General features: G+C 55.5%; 2 long non-coding RNA genes across 3 annotated transcripts; one reads left to right on the top strand and one right to left on the bottom strand.

Moving 5' to 3' along the window:
* Window positions 1–406: 406 nt before the first annotated feature.
* LOC138837231 (uncharacterized) lies at window positions 407–3,596 on the bottom strand. The gene is made up of 3 exons (XR_011375267.1): window positions 3,552–3,596; window positions 1,164–1,282; window positions 407–517 (listed from the first exon to the last, which is right to left on the bottom strand). It is a non-coding gene; the product is annotated as an uncharacterized lncRNA (long non-coding RNA).
* A 469-nt stretch (window positions 3,597–4,065) lies between these two features.
* Window positions 4,066–10,198, top strand: LOC138837233 (uncharacterized). 2 transcript variants are annotated; one of them, XR_011375268.1, is made up of 3 exons: window positions 4,066–4,149; window positions 8,149–8,418; window positions 9,929–10,198. It is a non-coding gene; the product is annotated as an uncharacterized lncRNA (long non-coding RNA). The 2 variants fall into 2 exon arrangements; XR_011375269.1 differs by having other exon boundaries at window positions 8,149–8,384.
* The last annotated feature ends 1,280 nt before the right edge of the window (window positions 10,199–11,478 follow it).

Consider the following 11,478-nt stretch of genomic DNA (forward strand, 5'->3'; position numbering starts at 1 on the left):
AGGAGGGAATTCATTCATTCATTATTCATTTCCTCAATTCCCCCTCCCCCTCCCCCCTTCCAGGAAGTTTTGGGCGGATTTCCAGGCGTTGAGAAGAGGAAGCCATTGGCTGGGTTCTGGTTGAGTCTGACACACACACAGGAAATCCATCAGCAATTTGTTCCAGAAGCTTCTAGAAGCTTGGTTGGGGCGGGGGGGGGGGAAGGGAAAGACAAACCATGCACATGAGCTAATCATCATAATAAATCAACAACAACAACAAGAACAAGAATAGTCAAGGGACCCTGGACCAGTCACCGCAAAGGATCATGGGAAGGGGTGATGTCATCATCCATCCTCAACTTCTCCCATGGAGGAGAATCCCAAGGGATGAACGTAACTGGGTCCCAGATGTTGGGGAGAATGGGGGGGGGAGGAAATAGAAACCAGCCCCAGCCCTGGCTTCTTTCTAGAACCTTCCATGGGTTGTCCTGGAAGCGTCTCAAGTCCTTAGATCAAACAGATCCCCTGGGAAAACCTATCATCAATAGACCATGAGAGGATAAGTATCAATACCAACACCAATACCAATATCATCAATACCCTCCTTCCCTCCCCCCCTCCCCCCCAAAATTATTCCTGGGCCAAGGAATGGGGGTGGGAGGGTTGGGGTGTGTCTGGGTGGAGGGAACGCCTGCCTGGGGAATGTGCTGAGTTATTCTGAAACCTGGAGCTTTCTGGGACCTTCTGGAACCTTGGGGGAACTTTCTGGAACTTTCTGGATGGATGGATGGTGGATGGATGGGTGGATGGATGGGTGGGTGGATGGATGGATGGGTGGATGGGTGGATGGATGAATGGGTGGATGAGTGGATGGATGGGTGGATGGATGGATAGGTGGATGGGTGGCTGGATGGGTGGTTGGATGAGTGGATGGGTGGATGGGTGGATGGATGGATGAGTGGATGGATGGATGGGTGGGTGGATGGATGGAGGATCGATGGGTGGATGGATGGGTGGGTGGATGGATGGATGGGTGGATGGATGGAGGATGGATGGGTGGATGGATGGATGGGTGGATGGATAGGTGGATGGATAGATAGGTGGGTGGATGGATGAGTGGTTGGATGGATGGGTGGATGGATGGATGGATGGGCGGCCCCCATCATTGCTGGTCCGCTCACCTGCAGGTAGGCCAGTGCGCACACGATCTTGGCGGGCGCGCAGGTAGCTGAGGAGTTCGCCACCAGGCACGTAGTCCATCATCCTGTACATCCAGCGGTCATCGCGCCACGTGGAGAACCTGGGATGGGGTCAGGGGGAGGGAAAGGACACACACGTGAGGTGCTAGGTGCTTGCTGATTATCCAGAGTCCCTGTGGGGAAGTGCTGGGTGCTTGGTACCTGTCCTGAGTTAGTAATAGGCAGGTGCTGGGTGCTTGGTACCTGACTCATGTAAATAGTAGGGAGGTGCTGGGTGTGAAGTCCCGTTCCTGGGTCACCATGGGGAGGTGCTGGGTGCTTAGTTCCTATCCTCGGTCTCCATGGAGAGGTGCTCAATGCTTAGGCTCAGTCCTTGTTCCCCAGGTGGTGGTGCTGGGTGCTTAGTTCCAGTTCTGGGTTACTCTGAGGAGGTGCTGGTTGCTTAGTCCCTGTCCTGGGTCATCATGGGATGGTGCTAGGTTCTCAGTACCTCCCCTGAGTCACCATGGGGAGGTGCTGGGTGCTTAGTCCCAGCCCTGCGTCATCATAGGATGGTGCTGGGTGCTTAGTCCTGGTCCTGGGTTACTCTGAGGAGGTGCTGGTTGCTTAGTCCCAGCCCTGGGTCGTCATGGGATGGTGCTGGGTGCTTGGGAATCATCCTAGGTCACTATGATGAGGTGTTGGGTGCTTAGTCCCAGCCCTGGGTTACTATGGGGTGGTGCTGGGTGCTTGGGGATCATCCTGGGGAGGTGCTGGGTGCTTAGTTCCTGTCTTGGGTCATTATGGGATGGTGCTGGGTGCTTGGGGGATATTGTGAGTCACTATGGGAAGGTGCTGGGTGCTTAGTCCCCACTCTGGGTCACCATGGGGACGTGCTGGGTGCTTAGTCCTGGCCCCGGGTCACCCTGGGATAGTGCTAGGTGCTTAGTCCCAGCCCTGGGTCATCATGGGATAGTGCTGGGTGCTTAGTCCTGGCCCTGGGTCACCATGGGGAGGTGATGGGTGCTTAGTCCTGGTCCTGGGTCACCATGGGGTGGTGCTGGGTGCTTAGTCCCTGCCCTTGGTCACCATGGGGAAGTGCTGGGTACTTACTCCTGGATCTGGGGCACCATAGGGAGGTGCTAGGTGCTCAGTCCCCATCCTGAGTCACTATGGAGAGGTGGGTGCTGGGTGCTCAGTCCCCAACCTGAGTCACTATGGGGAGGTGCTGGGTGCTTAGTCCCCACTTTGGGTCACCATGGGGAGGTGCTGGTAGCTCAGTCCCTGGGTCATCATGGGGAGGTGCTGGGTGCTCAGTCCCTCCCCTGGGTCATCATGGGGAGGTGCTGGGTACTTAGTCCTGCCCCTGGGTCACCATGGGGAGGTGCTGGGTGCTTAGACCTGGCCCTGGGTCACCATGGGGAGTTGCTGGGTGCTTAGTCCCCATCCTGGGTTACCATGGGGAGGTGCTGGGTGCTTAGTCCTGGCCCTAGGTCACCATGGGGAGGTGCTGGGTGCTTAGTCTTGGTCCTGGGTCACCATGGGCAGGTACTGGGGGCTTATTCCCCATCCTGGGTCACCATGGGGAGGTGCTGGGTGCTCAGTCCCCATTCTGGGTCACCATGGGGAGGTGCTGGGTGCTTACTGCTGGATCTGGGGCACCTTAGGGAGGTGCTGGGTGCTCAGTCCCCATCCTGAGTCACTATGGGGAGGTGCTGGGTGCTGAGTCCCCATTTTGGGTCACCATGGGGAGGTACTGGGTGCTCAGTCCCTGCCCTGGGTCACCATGGAGAAGTGCTGGGTGCTCAGTCCCTGAGTCACCATGGGGAGGTGGTGGATGCTAAGTCCCTGCCTTGGGTCACCATGGGGAGGTGCTGGGTGCTCAGTCCCCAAAGCCAGGGCACCCAACGGCCTGGTTCCTGCCAGGCCACGCCCCCCAGGCCAGCCATCCAATGGCAGCACGCCCAGGCCACGCCCTCAAAGCCAGACTACACAATAGCATCACTGTTGCCAGGCTACGCCCCCCGAGGACCAGCCGCCCAATGGCCTTACTTCCAAGCCATACCCCCAAAGCCAGGACCCTCAATAGCCTAGTTCCTGCCAGGCCATGCCCCCTAGGCCCAGCGGCCCAATGGCCTTACTTCCAAGCCACGCCCCCAGCCCAGCCGACCAATGGTATTACGTCCAGCCGCCCAATGGTGTCTTTCCAGGCCACGCCCCCAAACCCCAGCGGCCCAATGGCCTCTGTTCCAGGCCACGCCGCCCACTGACTCTCCCGTCAGCTCCACGCCCTTCAGGACACGCCCACCGCGACGCCACGCCCATCAGAAAGCCACGCCCTCCCGCGTCCCCGCCTCTTAAAGGAGCCTCGTCCCGGAGGCCTCCACGCACCGACGGTGACCCGGGGGCCGCCCGGGTCGGCGTCCTCGGAGGTCCTGCGCGCTTCCGCTTCCGCTTCCGGATCCAGATGGCCTAGTGGTGGCCATGGCGGCGGCGGCGGCGGCGACGCTCCGCGGCCCCGCTACGGCTGCATTTCCGGGCGCGGCCGCCGGCGCCGTCGCATCGATGTCATCAGCCGGCGCCAAGACGCGGGCACGCATGCGCGCGCTCTCGGCGGAGCGCCACTGCGCATGCACATAGGGTTAGCGGGGGAGGGGCCGAACGCTCCCAGCGGAGAGCCATGGCGCATGCGCAGAGGGTTCTTCAGCGGGGACAGGCTGAGCCGGCCTGGCGGAGCGCCATTGCGCTTGCGCACAGGGTTAGGCAGCTGGGAGGGGCTGAGCCAGCCTGCGCCAATGCGCATGCGCACAGGGTTTGTCAGCAGGGAGGGGCCTAGCGCTCCCGGCGGAGCGCCGCTGCGCATGCGTGTCCCTTGGCTGCTTGTTCCCACTGCCCTCCCGCGTGTGGACCCACGGCGCATGCGCACAGGTTGAATCGGCCGGGCGGCGCAGAGCGGACCCTGGAGGGTCGAGTTGCGCATGCGCACAGCGTGAGTCCGCCGGGAGGTGCCTAGGGGACCCCGGAGGATCGAGCTTCCGTCCGCATTGCGCATGCGCACTGGTTGAGTCGTCCGGCACCGTCCGGGCCGAGCGTGTGGTGCGTGCATGCGTGGGATTCCCTCGGTTGATCTGGTTGGTACTGCGCATGCGTGCCACCTGGCGGGGAGGTCCTCCGCGCTGCACCGCGCATGCATGAGCCACCACGCCCCGTCCCTCCCCCCCGCCCCCCCCCCCCGCCGAGCAGGAACACGCATGCGTGTGCTCCCGGGCTCTGCGAGGTACGGATCTGCGCATGCGCGGGATTGGGCTGCGCTGCCCTGCAACGCGCATGCGCGGTTCCCAGAGACAGACTGACAGACAGACACAGGGACAGTGAAACAGAGTCAGACAGACACTGGGACAGAGACGGACACACAGATGGACACAGAGAGACACAGACAGATAGATGGACACAGACAGACACAGAGAAGACAGAGACATGGGCAGGCATAGACAGACAGACACAGAATGACAGACAGAGAGACAGACAGACAGAGGCAGAGCCAGACAGACAGGGAATGACAGAGAGAGACAGACACAGGCCGACAGACAGAGACGGACAGACATAGAACAAGACAGACAGACACTGGGAAAAAGACAGACAGAGACAGACACACAGATGGACACAGAGAGAGACACAGACAGATGGACAGACAGACATAGGCAGAGACAGACACAGACATAGAGAAAGACAGACAGACACAGAGAATGACAGACAGACACGAAAGACAGACAGAGAATGACAGAGAGACACAGACAGACAGACACAGACAGACAGATACTGACACAGGCAGACAAAGAAAGACAGAACGAGACCCAGACAGACACAGGAGACAGAGACAGAGAGACAAAGAGACAGACACAGAAGTCAGAAGTAGACTGATGACAGACAGACAGACCGAGACAGACAAAGACAGAATGAGACAGAGACAGACAGTGAGACAGACATGGACAGGCAGACCAACAGGCAGACACAGACGAGACAGACAGACAGAAAGACAGAGACAGAAGTAGACTGACAGACACAGACAGACAGACAAAGAAAGAGAGAACGAGACACAGACAGACTGACAGAGGAGACAGACAGAGACAAAGAGACAAAGGCAGACAGACACAGACATGGACAGGTAAAGACACGCAGACCAACAGACAGACTGACAGAGGAGACAGACAAAGACAGAGACAGACAGAAGAAGACACAGACAGACAGACAGACAGAGACAGAGACAGAGCTTGACCTACTCCATTGAGGTCAGGACTTGGTTCCAAGTCACTCAAATGTGAAAATGTTAATCCCACCCATATTTAATCAACATCCATCCACCCATCCATCCTCCATCCATCCATCCACCCACCCATCCACCTATCCATCCACCCATCTATTCACCCATCCATCCATCCATCTATCCACCCATCCACCCTCTGATCCACCCATCGATCCATCCACCCATCCGTCCACCTATCCATCCATCCACCCATCCATCTATCCACCCATCCATCCACCCACCCACCCATCCATCCATCCACCCATCTACCCATCTATCCACCCATCCATCCATCCACCCATCCACCCATCTATCCACCCATCCATCCATCCACCCATCCACCCATCTATCCACCCATCCATCCATCCACCCATCCATCCATCCACCCTCCCATCCATCCACTCATCCAACCACCCACCCATCCATCCATCCATCCACCCATCCATCCATCCTCCATTGAGATGAACACTTGGGTCCAAGTCACTCAACTGTGCAAATGTTAATCCCTTCCATATTCCATCAACAGCAGGACGTGGGTCCAACTCATTCAAGTGTGCAAATGTTAATCCCTTCCCTCCTTCCTCCATGGAGAGGAGTTGGGTCCGTCACTCAATTGTGCAAATGTTAATCCCTTCCGTCTGTCCTCCATCCAGATGAGGACTTGGGTCCAACTCACTGAAGTGTGCAAACGTTAATCCCACCCATATTGTATCAGGACTTGGGTCCAAGTCACTGAAGTGTGTAAATGTTAATCCCATCCATATTCAATCAACATCCATCCCATCCACCCACCCATCCCCCATCCATCCATCCACCCATCCACCCACCCATCCCCCATCCATCCATCCACCCTTCTATCCACCCATCTATCCACCCATCCACCCATCCGTCTATCTGTCTGTCTGTCCATCTATGCATCCATCCCTCTGTCTATCCAGGCGTCTGTCTATCTACTCTCTGTCTGTCTGTCCATTCATGGATCCATCCATCCATCTGTCTATCCACATGTCTGTCTGTCTATCTATCTACTATATCTATCCACCTATCTGTCTGTCTGTGTGTCTATCTATACATCTCTCTGTCTGTCCAACCATCCATCCATCTATCCATCTATTCATGTATCTTATCTGTGTATCTATCTATCATCTATCCATCCGTCTGTCTATCTATCCACCTACCAGCCTGTCTGTCCATCCTTCTGTCCATCTGTCTATCCATCCATCTGTCCATCTGTCAGTCTGTCTGTCCATCCATCCATCTATCCATCTATTATCCATCTATCCATCTGTCTGTCTGTCCATCCATCCATCCATTTGTCTATCCATCTATCCATCTGTCAGTCTGTCTGTCTATCCATCTATCTGTCTGTCCATCCATCTGCCCATCTGTCTATCCATCTATCCATCTGTCAGTCTGTCCATCCATCCATCTACCCATCTATCAGTCTGTCTGTCTGTCCATCCATCCACCCATCTGTCTATCCATCTTATCTATCCATCTTTCAGTCTGTCTGTCCATCCATCCATCCATCTATCTAGGTATCAGTCTGTCTGTCTGTCCATCGATCCATCCATCTAGCTAGCTATCAGTCTGTCTGTCTGTCCATCCATCCACCCATCTGTCTATCCGTCTATCCATGTATCAGTCTGTCTGTCTGTCCATCCTTCCGCCCATCTGTCCGTCCATCTCTCAGTCTGTCTGTCTGTCCATCCATCCGCCCATCTGTCTATCCATCCATCTATCCATCTGTCAGTCTGTCTGTCTGGGTGAAGAACTCTGAAAAGGGACAAACTTTCTAGAACCATCTCCTTTCCCCGGGCCGTTGTGTGTGTGTGTGTGTGTGTGTGTGTGTGTGTGTGTGTCTGTCTGTCTGTCTGTCTGTCTGTCTGTCTGTCTGTCTGTCTGTCTGTGTGTACATCCTAGACTTCACCGGTCCATCTGCCATGACCGTTGGATTCAGAACCTTCTAGAACGCGGTGCCGTCTCCACCACCCTATCTAGGACTCGCTGCCCAGTGCTCGGGACAAGATGTCATCTGCTCATACACGTGTGTGCGTGCGTGTGCGTGCATGTGGCCCGGCCGGTCGCCCTGGGAAACGCCCTGGGTCACCATGATGATGATGATGATGATGCCCGGAGTTCACATCCTTCCTGGGTCACCATGATGATGATGATGATGATGATGATGATGATGATGATGATGATGATGATGGATGGATGGGTGGATGAATGGATGGATGGATGGATGGATGGATGGATGGATGGATGGGTGGATGGATGGATGGATGGATGGTGGATGGATGGGTGGATGGATGAATTGATGGATGGATGGGTGGGTGGATGGGTGGATGGATGGGTTGATGGTTGGGTCAATGGATGGATGGATAGATGGATGGATAGATGAGTGGATGGGTGGGTGGATGGATGATGGATGAATGGATGGATGGGTGGATGGATCAATGGATGGATGGGTGGCTGGCTGGGTAGATGGATGGATGATGGGTGGGTGGGTGGATGGATGAGTAGATGGATGGATGGATGGATGGATGGATAGATATATGGATGGGTGGATGGATGGGTGGATGGGTAGATGGATGGATGGATGGGTGGATGGATGGATTTGTGGATTTCCCCCTTAGGCCACCAAAGACCTAAGTTCTTCTCCTCCTGTCTCTCTGTCTCCAGGTGCAGAGAAGTTGATCCTCCACATACAGAAGCACAGCATCCCCTTCGCCCTGGCCACCAGCTGAGGGACTGAGGCCTACCAGGCCAAGACCAGCACACACCGGGAGCTGTTTGGTGCCTTTCACCACGTGGTGCTGGGTGATGACCCCGAGGTCAAGGCCAGCAAGCCCGCCCCGCACATATTCCTGGCCTGCGCCCGCAGGTTCTCCGGACATCTTCCTGGCCTGCACCCGCAGGTTCTCTCCTCATCCCCCCCCTCCCGTCAACCAGGTAAACCGAGGCCTCGGGCCTCGGGTCCACTGCATGGACCACACACAGAGAGACACACAGAAAGACAGACATGGACGGATACACAGATACACAGACCAGACAGACAGACAGACAGACACAGAAACACACAGATAGACGCAGAGACGGACACAGAGACACAGATAGACACATGGACAAACCAGACAGACATGCAGACAGACAGACAGGCAGATAGACACACAGACTGACAGGCAGACAAACCAGATAGAGACACAGACACAGAGACAGACTCATAGACAGACAGACAGACCACAGAGACACGGACAGACAGACACACTCCGATAGACAGACAGACACACTGACAGAGAGATAGACACACAGACACACAGACACAGAGACCAGACAGATAGACAGACAGACAGACACGAGACGGGACAGACACACAGATCACAGACCTACCAGACAGACCACAGAGACACAGACAGACAGACACACTGATAGACACACAGACAGACAGATAGACACAGACAGACGCACAGATACACAGACCACGCAGACAGACAGACAGACAGAGCACAGAGACACGGACAGACAGACACACACCAGTAGACAGACAGAGAGATAGGCATACATAGCAGACAGACACACAGACAGACAGACTACAGAGACACACAAATAGGCATATAGACAGACAGACGGATACAGAGACAGACACACACAGATAGACAGACACAGAGACACTTGGCCAGACACAGACAGACACACATACAGAGACAGACAGACAGACATAAGAGTCCAAACAGACAGATACACAGAACAGACCAGACAGACCGACCACAGAGACACAGACAGACAGATATAGGGACAGACAGACACACAGAGACAGACAGAGAGACACGGACAGACACACAATCACACAGACGGATGGACGGATGGAGAGACGGATGGACAGACGGCCCCAGGGGAACAGGGAGGGAGACTCCTTGGCACAGTGCTCACCTGGCCCACACCAGGCCCTGGGTGGGGGAGGCCTCGAAATCACACACAGAACATGCCAGTAGGCACGCCGTGGCTCAAAGGTCATCTTCCCTCCTTCCTCCCCTCCTTCCTTCCCTCCCTCCTTCCTTCCTTCCCTCCCTCCTTCCTTCCCTCCCTTCTTCCTTCCCTCCTTCCTTCCTTCCCTCCCTCCTTCCTTCCCTCCTTCCTTCCTTCTCCCCTTCCTTCCCTCCTTCCTTCCATCCTTCTTTCCCTCCTTCCCTCTTTTTTCCCTCCTTCCCTCCCTCCTTCCTTCTTTCCCTCCATCCTTCTTTCCTTCCCTCCTTCCTTCCTTCCTTCCCTCCTTCCTTCTTGTTCCTTCCCTCCATCCTTCCTTTTCATCCTTCCTTCCTTCCCTCCTTCCTTCCTTCCCTCCTTCCCTCCTTCCTTCTTTCCTTCCTTCCTACCCCCTTCCTTCCCTCCAACACTGGGCACCCGGCCCACCCCCCGGCCGACCTCTCACTCCGCGTGTCTCTCTCGTCCTCTGACCCTGCAGTGCCTGGTGCTGGAGGACACGCCCCACGGCATGGCGGTCGCCCAGGCAGCGGGGATGCAGGTGGTCATGGTGCCCCGCGTCCAGCTCAACCCCGAACTCAACGGCCGGGGCCACCCTGCTGCTGCCCTCCTTGGGTGACATACAACCTGAGCTCTTCAGCCTGCCCGCCTTCAACTGACCTGCGGACAGACAGACAGACATAAGGACACTGGACACAAGGCCAAGACCTGACCCATCCCAGGGCCTCCCTGACCTCTGGAAATAAAGGGAATGAACACAGGAAGTGCCTCACTGAGTCACGAATGGATGGATGGATGGATGGGTGGGTGGATGGATGGATGGATGGATGGATGGGTGGATGGATGGATGGATGGATGGATGGGTAAATGCATGGGTGGATGGATGGGGATGGATGGGTGGATGGGTGGATGGGTGGATGGATGGGTGGATGGATGGATAGGTGGATGGATGGATGGATGGGTGGATGGGTCGGTGGATGGATGGATGGGTGGATGGATGGGTGGATGGGTGGACCGGTGGATGGGTGGACGGATGGATAGATGGATGGGTGGATGGGTGGGTGGATGGATGGATGGGTGGATGGATGGGTGGATGGGTGGACCGGTGGATGGGTGGACGGATGGATACATGGATGGGTGGATGGGTGGGTGGATGGATGGATGGGTGGATGGATGAGTGGATGGGTGGACGGTGGATGGGTGATGGGTAGATGGGTGGATGAATGGATGGATGGGTGGATGGGTTGATGGATGGATGGATGGATGGATGGATGGAGGGGTGGGTGGATGGGTGGATGGATGCATGGGTGAATGGATGGATGGGTGGATGGATGGGTGGATGGGTGGATTAATGAGTGGATGGATGGGTGGATGGATGGGTGGATGGATGGATGGATGGATGGATGGATGGGTGGGTGGATGGATGGGTGGATGATTGGATGGATGGGTGGATGGATGGGTGGATGGTTGGATGGATGGGTGGGTGGATGGGTGGATGTATGGGTGGGTGGATGGGTGGGTGGATGGGTGGATGGATGGATGGGTGGGTGGATGGGTGGATGGATGGGTGGGTGGATGGATGGCTGTTATATCCTGCCCAGGCCCCTCCTCTCCCCCTCTGCCTGTGGGATTTGTTCCATTTGGTTTTATGTCCTCTGGTGCTGCAGACGGTGGGTGATCAGCCTTGGGTCTTAAAATATCAGGCTGTGCTGAGAATAGCTCAGTCTCTTGCTCTTCAAGGCCAGGGTGGGGCTGAGGGCTGGGAATCAACTGGGTCAAGGTGAGAATAAGAGCAATAACAGTATTAACAACAACAATGACATGAATAACAATAGCAATAATAACAACAATCATAGTATGAGTAACAATAACAGCGATCATATCTATAACAATAACAATCACCCATCAACACATCATCCATAACAAGGACAGTAACAATGGGAACAACAACAATCACAGCAATCATAGCAATAACAATAACAATAATAGCCATTATAACAACCAAATAACAATAACAATGACATTAATAAG

Source organism: Dipodomys merriami, unplaced genomic scaffold (genome assembly GCF_024711535.1).
Source record: "Dipodomys merriami isolate MVZ:Mamm:240054 unplaced genomic scaffold, mDipMer1.0.p SCAF_267, whole genome shotgun sequence".
In the NCBI taxonomy this organism is placed as follows: Eukaryota; Metazoa; Chordata; class Mammalia; order Rodentia; family Heteromyidae; genus Dipodomys; species Dipodomys merriami.